At 38.3% G+C, this 19,042-nt stretch overlaps 1 non-coding gene and 1 pseudogene across 1 annotated transcript; both read left to right on the forward strand.

Annotated features, from left to right (window-relative positions):
- Positions 1 to 14,057: 14,057 nt before the first annotated feature.
- Positions 14,058 to 14,157, forward strand: LOC138835988 (U6 spliceosomal RNA; annotated as a pseudogene).
- Positions 14,158 to 18,467: 4,310 nt separating this feature from the next.
- On the forward strand, positions 18,468 to 18,571 carry LOC138835987 (U6 spliceosomal RNA). The gene has a single exon (XR_011374843.1). It is a non-coding gene; the product is annotated as a U6 spliceosomal RNA (small nuclear RNA).
- The last annotated feature ends 471 nt before the right edge of the window (positions 18,572 to 19,042 follow it).

A 19,042-nucleotide genomic window follows, 5' to 3' on the forward strand; every position in this document is an offset into this window, starting at 1 on the left:
AGACACCTGCACCAGGCCATCATTTCTTCCAAGAACATTTCAGGAGGATGGAATAGTATAGCACCACATACATTCATTAGCAACTGCCCTTTGGTGAGTCAGATGCTCAGACCAAATCCACTGACCTTGATATTGTCTTTGGTGTCCAAAAGGATATTGTTGGACTTAAGGTATTCGTGTATGATTTTGTTTTGGTGTAAGTAGTGAACAACTCTTACAACATATATGACAAGCCTCCTGGCTTCATCCTCATATAGGCGGCAGTATTTTCAGATCCACCCCATGAGGTACCTCTAGTGGCCAGTTCCATGATGAAATACACATACTCTTCCTTCTCCATTACCTGGTACAACCTGATGATGTGTTTGTGCCATACCTTCTTAAAAATGTCCACCTCATTCTTTATCCAATGATGAGGACTCTCACTTCCAGAGTATTTTAAATGCCACGTCCTTGTCTGTGAGGTGGGAATGGGCCAGCTTCACTTTCCCATAGATACCTGTGTCAAAGAGCTCTTCCTTCTGGTATTGTTTGATGATCTCCTCCTTCAAGGAGCTCAAGGATGATTCTTTCTGTTCTTCCATCCTTCTGCTACAATGGCAGGTAGCAAGTCTACCTAGATAAATTAAATAAAGTAAAGGAAAACCCAGAAAGAGTAAAAAGAAATACCAAAATCCAATAACAGCCCGTCCCCACAACCAAAAAAGTCATTTAGCTTTGATTCAGTCCAAGCAAGAGCTCCAAGCTCTGTTAACTGACATAGGTTGGAGCACAGTGGCTTACTGTATATCCTGCATGACCTCACACAATGGAGCAATCACAACCAGGCATCATAGAAAAAAATGGACAAATCAGAATCTGGGCCAGTGAGGTCAGCGAAAAAGTGGACCAATTACAGCCTGCCAGCATTGACACACTAGCTCTTAGGCCTCAAAGACTGTTGCTAAGGAATCCATGTGGCTTCATGTTGCTCTGGTCATTCTCGTGGCATTTCTAAAGCCAGTAGGACAGTGGCCAAAATCCTCTGATTTTCTAGAAGACTCATGAATCTTATAAATTGTTTCTTTGGAGACACTAGCTAATAGCCTCCATTCTTGATGCCCACCTTATTTTGTCTTGTTCCAGCAAAAGCACTGCACAAAGACCTCCGTCCTTCTCAAGGACAACTCTGTCCTACAACTTCCTCCTGAGGGGACAAGTTCCAGGGTGGCTTTGAGCCACCACCCTCACAATTCCCCTTCCTGAGTAGTTAGGATTATAGGCCTGAGCCATCGGTAGGTACTTAGCACATCTCTTACATTTGGAGGAAGTATATTTGTTATAAAGGTGGGTTTTAGATATGTCCTTTTAACACCTTAAATTTTTTGTCCTTACTGTCTAATAGTGAATCTAGTTTCTGATGAGAAATTTGTCTTAATATCATTAAAGATTACTTGTGTGTGATGAGTTGTGTCTTTGTACTTTGGGATGTTTTCTGTTTTTGTTTAATTAGAATGTGTCAATTTGTACGTGTGTAATTATGTTAATTGACTTTTTTGATCTGATAGATTCTTGCATAGAAGGGTTCATGCTTTCAATCAAAATTGGGAAGGTATTGGTTTTTATTCCTTCAAATCTCTGTATACGTATATGCATTATACATGATATATTCACATTGTATATGTGAATATAAATATATGCCTACATGTTTATATTATATATACATTTATATACATATATAGTTTCACATAGCTCCCACTTTTGTGATTGTTTATAGTAGGAAGTTTAGATTGATCCTAGCTACTTCATCAGAGTTAGAGTTTGAAGTTCTCCTCTTTATTTCTTGATAAAAATATGCATTACTTGGCAAGGATATTGAAATAAGTATAAAGCACACATAGCTTCTCTCTCTCTCTTTCTGTCTCTCTCTGTCTCTGTCTCTGTCTCTCTCTCTCATTTCCTGCCTCAGTCAGGTCTCTGATCACAGGGACATTGCTTGTCGGGTTCTTCTAGTGTGCTGTGATCTTCTGCAGTGTCATATTCTGCTTCAAAGGCCACCAGGCCTGCACCTGTAAGAGGAGCTTCTCAAAGGCAGCCTGCATGGGTGCACCTTCCTGCTTCTGTCTTGATGTCAGAGCCCCACAGCTACGTGGGGTGGCCTTAGCAGATGCCCCTGTACCAGGACTGCTGACTGGTGACTGTGGCAGCACAAGCACAGCCTCTTTTTATGACACATCAGAGGTCTGCGTTGGAACGTGGGGGTATTCCCTGGTTGGTGGCTATGCTTGGAGCAAGGCTGGGGGCTGCAGAAGCCTCACTGTGGCCTGACTTCTGGGGCACAACAAATCCCAAGGGTTTCTCTGGGCTCTTTTCAGAATACATGGGCAGATTCAGGAGCAGAATCTGAGCTCAGGTGGGCCCCTAAACACAGGGTGGGCAATGGAGCTGGGTGGGGCAGGGCTGTCCAGGTTGGCAAGGGGCAGATGATGAACTTATATTAGTAGTCTGCTGGCTCCAAAAAAAAAAAAACTAGACTTGCTTGCTATCCAGAAATATCCCTCTAAATCTGGTTACACCAGAGAGTTCCATGCTGGTGGGAGGAAACTGCTGTAGACTGCAGTAGATGGACCAGGAGTACTTGGTGCTCTTTGTGGGCAATTCAATGCTGGTCTGGCAGGGGAAATCTGAAGTTTCCATAATATTGCAGATCCAGGGAAGCAAGAGCCCAAGCAGACACTAGGCTTGGCCAGCTGCACACTGGGCAGGCTGGTAGGTGAAATCTTGCTGCATGGCTTTGCAGAGTCCCCTGGCCCACCTGCCAGCACAAGAACCTGCCCAACATCTCCTCAACCATAGAACTTGGAGACAGCATCGCTCACAACATGGACATGCAGTGTCCACCTGGCTAGACGCTGCTTTGTTCAGTGCGAGTCTGGGAGAAGCGGTAGGCATGCTGGTGGAGGGAGCAGATGCCCCTTCCAAGGCATCTGGGGGAAGAGGAGCCCCTGCAAATGGGCTCATGGTAAGGCTAGTCTGTCCTGTCCAAAGACAACACCTCCAGCTTGTATGACTCTTTGGTTGGGTGAGGGAGTCACCCTTTGGGGGCAGTGATATTAGGAGACAGTGTTGGTGAGATTATCCCAAAATTAAACCAAATTTTGAGCTAGCAAACGAGTAAGTCTTGTTGAACTGCCCATGGCAGGTGGAGTTGATGTCATGGCTGCTTCTGTCTTGAATGACCCCGAGGCTTTATCACCAAAAGACATGTGACTGGATGCTGGCATGGAGTCCGATGGTTTTAGGAAATTTATCAGAGAGCCCCACTTGGCTTGTAAGTCACTCAATAGGGCTAACACTGGGTGTGGAGTTTGGGCTTTAGAGCTGGGCATTACAAATTGATCTTTTTTTAATTTTAGTTTTTTTTATTGTGAAAATAGTGTACAGAGGAGTTACAATTACATGGGCAAGATAGTGAGTACATTTCTTATCAAGCATTGTAGCCTCCTCCTTTGTTTACCCTTCCCATCCTTTCCCATCCTCCCTCCCCCTCCACCAATCCTCCCCCCCAAGTTGTAAAGTTCATTCTCGACATGACAACTTGTACTTCTCATTGTTGCAATAAGTCCAACTGTATCCTTATATAAACGACTTGTTTTTGTTCTTTTTGAAGGGCTGCGGACACCATCTGGAAGCTGTTAGACATTTAGGATGTGTGATTACATCATGAGATAGGTGTGGGCCTCTGAGCTTCATCCATTGTTTGCAAAAGGGCTGAGCCCTCCAACCCGTATTGTCCTGGTGCCCTCAGGGTGTGGGCTGGTTTCTGGCAGTGAGAAAAGTTTAATGTGTCCTCTATTCTATGAGACTCACTAGGAAGTTCTATTATTGGCAGGGATGATTCTGTCATTGGGAGGTCTGTGTGTTCTCTGAGAAAGGGAATCTACAGATCTCAGAGCACATCTTGGCTTTCTCTCTGAATATTTAGTTTCTGTGAAAGACATGTCTCTGTAAGGCCTAAGTGTTTAAGGTTTCAGATGCTTTATAGGTTTCTAGACATATCCAGGGCTTGTTCTTTTTTATCTTTCAATGACAGCTCTAATTTCCTCCTTTTGTCATGTTCTATTGACCCCTTTGACTCTGGCATAAATGAGGGAAGACAGGCAGGGCTGTTGTGTTGCTAAGGAAAGCAGACAGGGCTGCCTTGTTGCTGAGAAAAAGCAGGCAGGCCTGTTTTGTTACATAGTTTCATTTTATTCCCCGATGTTGGTAAATAAAACCTCCAGATTGGACGTCAGGAGCTGCCCATGATCATTGCTCCATTCCTTTCCCCTGCTCTTACAATATTGCCTTTCTATTTAAATTCATTTTTGTCAGAAACAAAGAGGCAATTTAAAAATCTATATGTAATGTTAATTTTTATTCTTGAATTACTAAAATACATGAAGAGCATGTCAATTAAAGCAGCATAAAATGACAGGTGGCGTGAGCTTGATGACTGTCCCTCTACTCTGTCTCTCTTGCTCTACCTTGGGGTGACCACTGCGACTTATTAGTAATGTATCCCTGCATCTAAACTAAATGTGCACAAAGAACAGGCTATTAAAAAGAGACTTGCCCACAGCTATTCAAGTCCCACAAACTTCTATCTTAGTAGGAGGCCAAATTTCCATTCACACCATGTAGATTCAAACGTCTACACTCAGGTTCACAGACCTGAACCAAGTCTGTGGTGGAACCAGGACTGAAGGTGGTAACTTATTGTTCACTAAGGGAGAAGTTTGAAATAGCTAGAAATCTGCCCTTTGCCTTTGCCACTAAGTCACACTATCAGGTATGAGGACCAAGGACTTACACAGGCCTGTTAGTGGTTACTAGACTGGGTTTTAACTTTTGTAATTCGAAGTTTCTCTTCAGATCAAATATTGGGCCTGCACAACAGCAGACCATGAGGAAGTGATGTCCAGAACTTGTGCGAGTGTCTCAGACTATTTGAATTTGTTTTTACTGAATTGTCATTTTTTCTACAATCCACACCTATGGCCAAATAGAGGCTTTCTTACAGCTGGCTGACTGAAGGCACAACACTGGAACTAGTTCTGCAGACTTGTTCTGGAATATGGCTGTTTCAGTCTTAGATTTAGAACTCTAATCTTTTTCCCCCTCTCTTTTTCCTCCCTCTCTATCATTCAATAAACAATTCAAATAATCATTTGTTGAACAAAACCTTGGAAAATTGTTATAACATTAAACCATAGTGTCCACCCTTCAAGTCTGGCCATTTTGTTAACACAAGTTGAGAACAAGCAAGAAAAACCGTAAATGCACGTACAGATGCACACACCCACACCCACACCTATACCAGATAGACACATACATACAGAAACACAAAAAAATCACAGCACATTTAAACCTTGTTTTTTTTTTAATACTTTAAATACACCAAAACATTTGATGCCATCAGGAAATCACTAGCTCCCCCCCCCACACGCACCACACACACACACACACACAGATACACAGACATAGACACACACAGACACAGACACACCCAGACACAGACACACACACACATACAGACACACACACACACACACACACACACACACACACACGCACACACACACACACTACCAGTACTGGAGCTTGAACGCAAATGTGGGTAATATCCCGAGATTTTGTAATGAAAGATACCATTTTAGTCATTTGCACCACAGCTCTACTTGTGACCTTTTTGGTTGCCAAATGGAGATAAAAAAAAAAAAAACACATGGACTTTCTGCAAAAGTTGACTCAAAACCTTAATACACACATCTCAGAGTCCATACTGATTGAACAAGTTACATTCTCACCAGCAGTGATAGAGCTCCTTTTGCCACATCCATGACAGCATTTGTTACTAATCACATTAAAATATTTTTATTGTCCTTCCTTAGTGCAGTGAGGTGGAATTACAGTGTTGTTTTTGTTTACATTTCCTTTATATTCAGAGGTATTGAACATTTCTTCTTGTGTTGATTGGCATTAATTACTTATTCTGAGAAGTTTGTCTTTAGGTCATTACCTCATTTATTAATTGGGATGTTATTTCAGGGTTTATTGGGGGAAATTTTTGTGCTATATATATATATATTTTTTCCTATTAGGATCTCGTTTGATGAATAGCTCATGAAATTCTTCTCTCATTCCATGGGTTTTGTATTTAGCTTGGTATGTTCTTTGTCAGGCAGAAACTTAAGTTTCATGCAATCCCATTTATCCAGTCTTTCTTGGATTTCTTGTGATCATGGATCTTTAGTTAGAAAATTTCGACCTGTGTTGTAGGAGTCATAGTGTTTCCCCTGCCAGTTCTTGTAATATTTTCATGGTTTCTAGCCTTATATTGATGGCTTGGCATATGTGGACAGCATTAATTTAATCTGCCTACAATTCCTTGGTTCACAGACAAAACAAAGTTGTACCTTTTCTAAGTAAGATGAGGTGTTTCATGATGGTTTGGAAAGGGGATGTCTACTCAGAAGTGTGAATATGGAAATCATAGGAGGTAGGCTCAGGCATAATTATTTTTAATTACATTTTTAATTGTAAGTACAATGAATCCTAATCTGTGACACTTTTTTTATCATCTCCCCCATCTCTGAAACAGCTCCTTCCCCTCAATTTTCCTAGTTTCATTGGATATGCATTGAAAATTGTGACTTCATTCACCTCCTACCCAACTTTCAAGTGCCAGTTTCCTCATTTACATTTTATTGTATTGTTGGATTTTTTTAAAGAATTACACCATTTAAATTCTTTCCAATATATACTGTACTTCATGAAATATATTTAGGTGTACGTGCATACAATACTCTGTATGTTTTCATACAGACCAAGCTTCCACATTTGAGAGAAAACATGCATCCTGACTTTACAAAAATTTTTCCAGTTCATCAATTTCTTTATAAATGCAATATTCTAATTGATGAGTAACGTTACTCTGTATATATATATATATATATATATATATATATATATATATATATATATTTCTTGATTCATTCATCTATTGAAGGTATTTGTGCAATATAAATACCTTGACAATGAACATAGTTGTGTAGGTGGCCTTATTTTATCCTGATTTTTACTCTTTTGGATAAATGCCCAAGAATAGTAGTACTGAACCACAAGGTAGGTATAGTTGTTTTGTGGGTTTTTTTCAGTGTACTTAAACAAGATTACATTCCCACCAATAATATTTTAGAATCAGTCTTAAATGAGATGGAAAAAGAGATGCAAGTCAAGTGATTCTGTTTTTAGTGTTGTTGTTATTGTTTTTGTTCGGTTGTAGGACTTGAACTCTGGGCCAGGGCACTGACCCTCAGCTCCTCAGCTCAAGGATAGAGCTCACTACCACTTGAGCCACACCAAGACTTCCAGCTTTTTCTGTTTATGTGGTGCAGAGGAATCAAACCCAGGGCATCGTGCTTGCAAGGCAAGCACTCTATCACTGAGCCACCTTCCTAGCCCATCTCAAGTGTTTTGGTTTGCATTTCCTTTATGGCCAGAGATATTGAACATTTTTATGACTACTGGCCAATTTTATTTCTTCTGAGATGTCTTTACTTCGCTTGTTTGCCCATCTGTAATTGAGTTGTTAATTCTTTGCTAGTATAATTTATTGAGCTCTTTGTATATTCTGACATAGACCTGGCAAAGATCTCTCCTTCTATAGGCTGTCTTCAGCTTGCTAATGATGTGCTTTGCCATGCAGAAACTTCTTAGTTTGGCACAATCCCATTTGTGAATTCTCTCTTGGAGTCCAACCATTATTGATGGTGAACTCTATATTCATGCTCAGTGGGAGCCAAGGTTAGCAAGACTTATATTCTTGGAACACTTCGTTCTAGAGTTCAGTGATGGACATGTATGGTTTCCCCATTGGTCAAAATCAAACATTTTTTCTGATTCTTTAAGCCACACATCTAGACAAAGGATACTCTACAACATATATTTTTCTTGTATAGTCTCAAGAGAGGTTGTACTAGTGACTTTATTTCTTTATATTTCTTCCTTAACTCTGTACATCTGGTGTACAATATGATGACTGATGACCACATGGGGATACTGAACATTGTAAATTTTGGTTTATTGTATTGAATTTGCAGTAAGGGATAATGTGCACCATGGAGTTGGAACACTACATACAAAACAATGAGGGGAGCTACTTTTTGTTTGTTTTTCCAGTCCTGGGGCTTAAGCTCAAGGCTTAGATACTGTCCCTGAGGATCTTTTGCTCAAGGCTATTGAGCACTCTACTACTTAAGCCACAGTGCTACTTCCAACTATTTCTGTTTATGTGGCACTGAGGAATCAAACTCAGACCTTCATGCATGCTAGGCAAGCACACTACCACTAAGCCACATTCCAGCTCTTTGGTTATTTTTTAAATGCTGTTTTTTTTCATGAATTTCCCACTTTCTTGATCAGGCTTGCTTTGAACTGTGATCTTCAGATCATAGCTTTCTGAATACCTTTGATCACGAGATACTGGTCCCTGGCAAATGGTGAATTTTAACCTACTTTTGATATTCCTCATTGATGAAATAGCTGAGTAGGTAACATGAAGAAAGGAGAAAGGCAGAGGAAAAAGCAACAGTAGTAGATACTAGAAAAAGAATGGAAAGTAGTACAAAAATTGGCAAAATGAAGTAAAGGTTGCAATTTAATTAATAGCATTAGACCAATGTTGCGTTTTTATTTTACAAACATACAATACTGGTACATTTCATTAACAGTAGGACAATGAGGCGGCCAGACAAACTGGTTACATTTAGACTTTTCTGTATACTAAACTTATGCCAATACAATTTATTGTAAAAAATGTCAACGAGGCCAGGTGTGAAAACCTATACTTGTAATCTCAACTCATAGGAGTTAAATGGGGAGGATTGAAAGTTGTTGTATAGGTTTTAGCAAAACTATGTCTCTGAAATAAAAGAAAGAAAAAAATGAAAGAAAAAAAATCTACTCAAATATTTCATGGGCAATTTTGCCCAAGAAAATGCATTTTTCCCCCTATTGTTAGGTGTCAAACCTGGAAAATTGCCCATTGTATACAAGTCCTTTACTACTTGAGTAATGCCCCAAGCCTTTTTACTTACATGGTGTTTTTTAGTTTGGATGGTTGGGAGTCTTTCTTTCTTTCTTTCTTTCTTTCTTTCTTTCTTTCTTTCTTTCTTTCTTTCTTTCTTCTTTCTTTTTTTTGGGGGGATAGGCCATGATTAGCTGGAATAATCAATATATACCACCTCACCTAATGCATCTCTTATTTGACTGCTCCAGAAATTTTTTAAAAAGAAGAAACACTTCCTAACTAACTTCATAAGCGCAATAACAAAATCAGAATGTATGTATAGTAATTTTACTTATGAAGAGAAAGGCAAAAATTCCTAAACAAAAGAGAATATATGTCAGAAATGGATAGATTACATTTATTCCTTTTCCATTTTTCCTGTGTGTGTTTTTTTCTGAAGATTTAACACAAGATTCACACATGGATATCAAGTTATTCCAACACCAAAGAGCAAGCCTACATACATAGCTACAATTTAGAAAATCTAATGCAATTTATTAAACTAAGTAAAGAACAAAGCCCATATAATCCCAATAGATGCTGACACAGAAGCATTTAATATTTTTAATATTAGTGAAAATTCTGAAACAACGAAAATATCTTTAGCTTAAGTAGAATATCTATCAAGCACTTACAATATTCTTTAAAAATAGCTGAGTCATTTCTGATGCAATCAAGAGAGAAATTTATCAATGATGGCATTTGACAACACATTTGATGTTTTAACTGAGAAGAAGAAGGAGAATGAGGAGGAGGAGGAGGAGGAGGAGGAGGAGGAGGAGGAGGAGGAGGAGGAGGAGGAGGAGGAGGAGGAGGAGGAGAAGAAGAAGAAGAAGAAGAAGAACAACAACAACAACAACAACAACAACAACAACAACAAGATCACAGAAGATTGCATAAGATTGCAATGGAAGGAAAATATTGTGATTTGTGAGCAAGATGGCATGGTAGTCTACATAAAAATTCAAACATGTTTACAGTTCTACACTTTTACATGCTTTCAGTTAGTTGGTTACACACGAAGTCTAATAATGAAGAAATTAAAAAATCTTGTACATCTCAAACAAACTTACAATTTAGGTGGTTAGAGTGTAGTTGTGGAGATGGGAGGAAAGGAATTGTAGGGGAAAAACAAAGGAGGAGGCAACAATGCTTGATAAGAAATGTACTCATTACCTTGCTCATGTAACTGGAACCCCTCCATACAGTTTTTTATAATAAAAAATTGTTTAAAAATAGTAAAATAAAAAATAAATAAAAAATAAAAAAATCTATGCAGGGAATTGAAACTTAGTGGTCAAGTATTCACCTACTATCTGTGAAGGTTCCTTGTTAAATCACCTGCAAAATACAAAATAGACCAAAAACTTTAAAAAATGATACAGGAAGGAAAATAACGCACAGGCGTTGGGGCAAGTAAGTGGTTTACTTCCAAAGAAGAAGTAGCAACAGATAATTTTGGAGGTACATACTTGGAATCTAAACATCCGTTCTTTCGTCGTTCAAGTGTTCAATGCTAGTCAGCTAAAAAAAAAACAAAAGCACAACAAAAAACGAGGAGGAGGGACATGACAGAAGAAATAATAATCTGAAACAATTTAAACTTCATCTGGATGGTGGGAAGAAGTCTCTCAGCTCTGTTATTTTCTTTTAAATAAGTTTCTAGCCTTTCGACCATGTGAGAATGCAGCAACAAGCGAACACATTAAAGGCCTGGTGAAGCTGAACTTTCAGCACATTGAATTTTCTTGGTTCTAGATCATGTCCTTCAGAATTTCTGTTGAGTACACATAAGTTTCTCTAAGCTATTGGGACCTTGTCTTAAGGAGTTTTGTTATAGCATCACAATGGAATTGAAATAAACAGCTATACCTCTTTCTCTAAAGGAAGACTCATGGATTTGGCAGTAGGATAGTTCAAGCGGAGGACCTCCAATTGTCTAGGTAGGGGTTCTACCACCTAAGTTCCCTACTCCAGCCCTTGTTCTTCACTTTGAACCTATCAACACATTGCCTTATGGATTTCAAGGATTCTGACGTAAACTATCTCACAGGAAACTATCATGAGAAATGATGATGCTCTATTTTCTCTCACTCCTATAGATGTTAATAACCCACTTCATGGAGATGTATGGCATAGGGCATTTTGCTACAGTATCAGATGATTCTGAAGCGATACCACTATCCTTTTGACATCAGTCATTCTACATTTAAAGAAAAAGACATTGAATATCTTGAGTTAACTGATGAGGTCTTTAAAAGCCAAAAGTTAGAGCAGCTTTTCACATTATGGATGCCATGAAGTACCCTATTGGATTTAATTTCTGAGTGAGAAAACAGCTGTTTTCCATTATCCACCTAAGTATAAAAATTACTGGGACCTATTTTCTTTGCATTTTAATGTTAATGACAAAAGTGCCCTTTTTTTTACTTTATAAGGGGACTCTTAGTATTACATAATTAAATAGTTGTCAAAATTCATTGAGCTGAATAGAGAACATAATTTATATTAAAGTAGTAATTTCTTGCCATTAATACATTGATGTATTTAATTAGCAAATACTGAAAAGGAAAAAAAACAGTATTTCTACAGAAGATTCATCCTGGCAATAGTGACTTTACAGTAGGCTGCCTACTTTCAACCACATGATATTGTTGAATGTGATATTGTTTTAGATCTACTCAAGAGCTATGGGCCTCATCTTGGATTCCATTAAAAACACACCAAAGTGCATACTGATATTACAACTTTTTAAAGATCAGAAATTATTATATGGTACCAAAACACTAAATCAAGTCCATAACAAATAAGGACTTTAATATTATTTTAAGCAGTTGTGCAAGAAGCTTCTAACTCAACAAAGAGGGGCACCTCTTATACTTTAACAACTTCTTTGAATTTTCTCTTTATTGTCAAGATTAAAAAATCTGGATCTACTTTAGTGAGAGTTTCCATTTGAACACTTCGTTATGTGTCACCTGCATCTAGGAATACATAGGATTCCACTTTGTTTTTAGATTGTTGGAGCAAGTTCCAAGACTTGCACATATAGTGAATGGAAGCCACTGGTTGATGTATGCTCCTGCACATGGCCACTGTTCTGGCAGGAGCAGACATAAGGACATGGATACTACTCAAGGACAAAATCTTTGGGAGCAACCCTAGGACCTTGAAGCCAACAAGGACAGAATGAACTTTCTGATACACTTGAAGTTCCTGCAACACTGCCATGGCAGCACCAGTGGCATCACTCTGTGCACCTCACATCCTTGTGGAAACCTTGGCAACAATTCTCCAGGCTCAAGACGAGAAGATCCAGTGGGTTCATTCCAAGCTGTGATTGGTCCATTGCAACCATTGTGAGTGGTCTCTGCAGTCCATTACATTGCTGAGAGTTCCTGGTGACCTGCTGGACTGATTGCTACATTGATAGTTTCCTTTAGGTTGTTGCTCTGGGGTTTTTATTTTCTTAGCTAAGTTTAGGTAGATTTACTCCTTGGCATCTTAGCAGAAAGATGGAAGAACATAGTGAATTATCATCAAGCTCTTCAGAGAAGGAGATTTTCACTGAACAAGACAGTTTGAAGGTGATCATTAGCTATGGCAGGAGGAGATTTTCCCGGAACAATATACCATGAAGGAGGAAATCATTGACTATGGAAGCTATGGATATGTAAATTTGGCCTAGCACCACCTCGTAGTCAATAAGGTTGTAGTGAAAATAATCCTGAAGATGAGAGTTCAACAATTGTTAAATCAAAAATGAGATGGACAGGCCGGGAAGGTGGCTCAGTGGTATATGTTTGCCTTAAATAAATGAGGCCCTGGGTTCGATTCCTCAGCACCACATAAACAGAAAGAGCTGGAAGTGGTGCTGTGGCTCAAGTGGTAGAGCAGTAGACATAAGCTGAAGAGTTCAGTGACAGTGCCCAGGCCCAGAGATCAAGCCCCAGGACCCACAAAAAATGTTTAAATGAGATGGACATTATTAAGATTTTCCATCACCCACACATGATCAGGTCATACCTGGTGAGGGAAATGGATGAGCACAAATACTTGGTAGTGGAACTGGCCATCCAGAGACCTCCTTAGACAAATGTGAAAATCATACCGCCTATTCAAGAATGAAGTCAGGAGTTTATTCAAACAGATTGTGAGGACTGTGCATTAATTTAATGAAACTGAAAATGACTGAAACATTAAATCCAATAACATCGTGTTGGATGACAAAGGCAATGTGACGTTCAATGACTTTGGCATGAGCATAAGGATTTCCCAGGGGTAGTTGCTGAAGGACATATTTGGTATCTTAATTTTGTCCCTATAAAATAGTGCTTCCATGAAAATTACAATGGCTGCAATGTAGATAGCTGTTGCTTGGAAGGCCTCATTTGTATTCTACAGGGATGGCAAGTATCCCATTTGAAAGTATGAATTTTAACCAGATACAGGTAATTGTCTTGGAGGCCACGTACATTTCTCCATTCATCTGTCTCAAAAAGAACCAAATATCATCTTGAAATGGTAAACTGCAGAGCCAAAGCAGAGGCATAGTATAGAACAAACAATGGAGATCATCTCAACCAAACTGAGGGATATTTCCTATGTCTTGATGAGCCACTATGTAATGAGCTAAACCCTATTATTCTTGCACTCTTGTGGGACATGAGGTACAGCCTGCCTGATACACACAAATCAATATTGGACAGGACATTCGATGAAATTATGGTCATCTATGTTTTGATTTTTAAAAGTCTTAAAATAGAATGACAGCCGTGAAATTAAATCAGTGCCTTCAATTGTTTCAGTGTGCCCAACTCCTGCAGACAAATAGTATGTATATACGTATATATCTCACAAATATATTACATATTAAATATATGTCCAAAACTAATTTTATACAAAATTAGGGGACAGTGTTATTAGATTTATCCTTGAAAAAAAGATTAACAAAAAATTAAAGATTGCTCACTTTGGCAGCATATATAAAAAATGGAACGATACAGAGATTAGCATGGCCCTTGTGCAATGATGACTCACATATTTGTGTAGCATTCCTGATTTAAAAAAAAATAAATAAATAAAGACAGATAGAGATCCCAGTTTGAAGTGTGAAAGTAAGTGAAAGGCCCAGTCCATAATCATACATTGAATAAATTTTTGTATGTCTTTTATTATAAAAAATACTGTGCAGAGGGGTTACAATTAAATGAGTAAGGTAATTTCCTATCAAGTATATTTCCTATCAAGCATTGTTACCTCCTCCTTTGTTTTTCCCCTACCATTCCTTCTCTCCCACCTCCACGAGTATTCTCCCCACCTCCGAAGTTCTAATGTTTGTTTTTAACGTAGGGCCTTGTACATTGCATTTTTACAATGGGTCAACCTGTATCCCTATTTAAGCATTTTGTGTTTTCCCTAACCCTCTCCAAATTAGAAAAATGTATATACAAGATGCAGGGTACCAGAATCAAATGCAGTGAAAACAGGAGTTATACCATGGGGGAGGTACATACAAAGCAACAAAGAAATCAATTTATAAATATGTTGGAAACAATCACAAGAAAGAAAAAAAATTATCTTGGGGTTCATTTCGCCTAAAATCAACTTGTCTAAAAATTTCTGTTTTTCTCAGACATATACTAGTTATTGCAAATAAGAGAAACCATGGGATCTATGTTTCTTTGGGTATGGCTTATTTCACTTAATATAATTTGTTCCAAGTCTTTCCATTTCCTAACAAATGGGACAAAGAAATTCTATGGAGGCATGGAATTGTGTATATATACCACATTTTCTTGATCCATTCATCAACTGAAGGGTATCTGGGTTGGTTCCATATCTTAGTTATGGTAAATAATGCTGCAATAAACATAGTCGTGCTGGTAGCATTAGTATGATCTTGTTTGTGAACATTTGGGTAAATGCCCAAAAGTGCTAGTTCTGGGTCATAGGGGAGCTCTATGTGGAGTCTTCTGAGGAACCTCCATATACTTTCCAAAGTAGTTGAACACGTTTACACTCCCACAACAATACAGTAAGGTTTCCTTCTATCCACATCCCCTCCAGCATCTGTTGTTATTAGAGTTCTTGATTATAGCCATTCTAACTGTGGTGAGATGGTATTTCTGTTCTTTTTATTTGCATTTCTTTTATGGCTAGGGAGGTTGAGCATTTCTTCATGTGTCTATTGGCCATCCTTCTTTTCTCTTCAGAAAAGTTTCTTTTTGAGTCTTTAGCCCACTTTTTTATGGAGAAGTGGTTTCTTTGAGGATTTGTTGTTGGGAGATTTAATTTTTTGAGTTACAGGTATATTTTAGATATGAGACCCTTGTCTGTTTAATGGCTAGTGAAGATCTTTTCCCAATCCATAGGCTTTCTATTGATCTTGTTAACTATGTCCTTTGCCATGTAGAAGCTCTGCAATTTCATGCAATCCCATTTGTCCAACCTTTCTTTGATTTGTTGTGTTTCTGGGTCTCCATTAAAAAAAAATTCGGCCTGTGCCAAGGAGACCTAGGGTTTCTCCTATTCCATCCTATTCCATCAGAGTGTCTGCTTTGACTCAGAGGGCTTTGATCCATTTGGAATTGATTCTGGTGCAGATTGATATATAAGGATCTAGCTTAAGTTTTCTACAAGTGATTAATCAATTTTGCCAGCACAATTTACTTAAGAGGCTTTCTTCCATTCTATTTTTTTAGCTCCCTTATCGAAGATTAGGTAGCTATATGTCTGTACTTTCATTTCTGCCTTTTCAACTCTATTCCATTGTTCCTGATGTCCGTTCTTGTGCCAGTACCAAGATGTTTTAATTACGATGGCTTTGTAGTAGAGTTTGAAATTTGGTATTGATATTCCTTCATCACTGTTCTTTATGTTAAGGATATTTTTTTCTATTCTGGGTTTTTTATTGTTCTATATGAATTTTTGGATAGCCTCTTTTAATTCGTTGAAGAAAGGGGTTGGAATATTGATAGGTATTGAATTAAATTGGTAGAAACCCTTGGAAACTATTGCCATTTTCACGGTGTTGATCTTTCCAATCCAGGAACATGGGAGCTTTTACCACTTTATAAGTTCTGTTTTGATTTCCCTTTTCAGGTTTTTAAAGTTTTCATTATAGAGGTCCTTCCCTTCTTTGGTTAAATTAATTCCTAGGTATTTTTTTGGGGGTGCTGTTATGAATGGAGTTGCTTTCCTGATTTCAACCACGCTTTTCTCATTATTGGCATACAGAAAAGCCATTGATTTTTGACGGTTATTTTTATACCCTGCTCCTTTGCCAAATTTTAAATCAGCTTGAGTAATTTTGGTGATTTGCTTTTCTTTTATGGCTAGAAATGTTGAGCATTTCTTTATGTGTCTGTTGGCCATCTTCTTTCCTCTTCAGAGAAATTTCTCTTTAATTCTTTAGCCCACTTATTTATTGTGCAGTTGTTTCTTTGAGGATTTGTTTTTGGAGCATATATTTTTGTGAGTTCCAAGCACATTTTAGATATGAGATCCTTGTCTGTTGTATGGCTAATCTTCTCCTAATCGGTGGGCTTTCTATGGATTTTGCTAGTTATGTCCTTTGCCATGCACAAGCTCTGCAGTTTCATGAAATCCCATTTGTGCAAACTTTCTTTGATTTGTTGTGTTTCTGGGTCTCTATTAAGGAAATTTTGACCTGTGCCAAGGAGACCTAGTGTTTTTCCTATTCTTTCCAGTACTGTTTTCAGGGTGTCTGCTTTGACTCTGAGGTTGACAATTACTTTTGTAAACCGGAACTTGTTTGTTTTTTCCATCTTTTGTGTTCATAGGAGTGTCTGTGTTATGTGTAAACAAGCTGTTCTACAAGGTATCTTTCAGGGTGATAGAGTAGTTATTACATGGCTATATGTATTTTATAATGACATAGAGCTTTCTCGTGACTTACCTACATAAATCTTTTAATGTTATTTAAGGGCCAAGAAGAATGCCAAACTTACATTTTTGTGCCTATCTCCATCCTATTTCTCCCTATTGTCTAGTGGTTTATATAACACTCAGCATAACTGAAACTGGCACATGGAACAGACATGGACTTGATGGATCTTGACTGTGAGATGGCCCCAAGTACAGTAAATATCAGAATCAATGAGATCGAAGCAGTTGTCCAAGGTGCCTAGTTGTATTAACATCCTTGGCTTCCAATGGTCTCACCTGCCTCTGTCAGAAAGCTGTTAATGGTCTGTCACCATCAAAGCTCATACTGAAGTTTAACTATTCAATGTAGCAGTGTCAGGAAGTAGAACCTTTAAAAGATGTTTCAGTCATAAATGGATAAATATTATCTCATCAACTCTCAAGGGACTAACGTTATCACTGTTATCAGTTGTTAAAAGCAACCTATGCCCCTTACTCCCTGTCATTCTAGCACATACCATGATGCTGAGATCCTCTGTGATATGATGCACCCACAGGGCCTTGTCCCATGTGCTACCATGCTATATAGACTATCCAGCTACTACTATTAGGCTTGAAATAGACCTTATATTCCTCATGAAGTATACAGCTTAATTGATTTTAAACAATGACAAAATGGACTGAGATTTTATTCTTTTTGTCTTTTTCATGGAAGTGAGGATTAAACTGAGGGCCTTAAACTTACTAGGCACATAAATTGCCACTTGTGCCTACATGCACCCAACTCTTTTTCTTTCTTTTTCACTTTGCTTTTAATATAGGATTTTGTGCTAACTTCACCCAAGTCATCCTCAGTACCCCATGCTCCTATACCCCTACCTCTTGATATCTGGGATTACATGACTGTGACACCACAGTTTGCCCATTAGACCATACTACTCTTTAGGGGAAAGAGATACAGATTCCTGAGACGTTTATGTGGGTTTTTGTGTCTGCTTGTATGCTTGTGTGTGTGTGTGTGTGTATCTACGTGAACTGTTCTTGATGATTTACTTAGTACTGAGGGTGAATTTTCCTTAAGAATCTGTATTCTTAATTCATTCCACTGAAAAATAAATACTTTTCTGTGTACTAATGGCTCATAACTATAATTCTAGCTCTTCAGAATGCTGAGATTTTGGGATAACATTATTAATATTATCCCAGGTGTTATCCCAATGTTATGCCAGGTGAGCCAGGAAAAGTCCATGACACTCTTATCTCCATTTCCTCACCAGAAAAGTCAGAAATGGGGCTGTGGTTTAAGTAATATTCTTGAGGAAAAAAATAGGAATAGCACCTAGGCTCTTATCAATGCTCAGGACCCATACATAATATCCAGATAGCACTTGTGCTATTACAATGAGCTCTTGTGCTATTGCAAGTCACAATTATGTCTGATGGATTGTCTCTACAGGCCAGTTGCAGTAAAAAAAATTTTTTTGTAGTGCTCGCTTTGGCAGCACATATACTAAATTTGGATCGATACAGAGATTAGCATGGTCCCTGCACAAGGATGACATGCAAATATGTGAAGTGTTCCATATTTTTTTTTAAATCTTGTATTTCTTCATGAGATATGTTCTTTCTGGACCATCTTTATGCCTAATTTTTCTCTCTGGAATGATATTGAAATAGAGAAAATATTCAGTGAGGAATTTGGTTTCTGGATCCCTCCCTCATTCATTATTGACATGTTCTCTCTTTTTATTTTTTGGCAGTCCTGGAGCATGAACTCAGGGCCTGCACACTGTCACTGAGCTTCTTTTTTGCACAAGTCTTGCACCCTTTGACCTGAGCCACAGGGCAACTTCTGGCTTTTTCTGTTTATGTGGTACTGAGTAATTGAACCCAGGGCTACATGCATGCTAGGCAAGCACTGTACCACTAAACCACATTCCAAGCCCCATGTTCTCTTTTTAACATATGTCTAACATGTTTAGCTCTGTCCCATCTCTGAAGCCACAGCCACTGCTATTGAATGTATCCTCAATTTAACTCCTAATTGTGTTTCATTTCCTA

This window comes from Dipodomys merriami, unplaced genomic scaffold (genome assembly GCF_024711535.1).
Source record: "Dipodomys merriami isolate MVZ:Mamm:240054 unplaced genomic scaffold, mDipMer1.0.p SCAF_2458, whole genome shotgun sequence".
Taxonomy (NCBI): Eukaryota; Metazoa; Chordata; class Mammalia; order Rodentia; family Heteromyidae; genus Dipodomys; species Dipodomys merriami.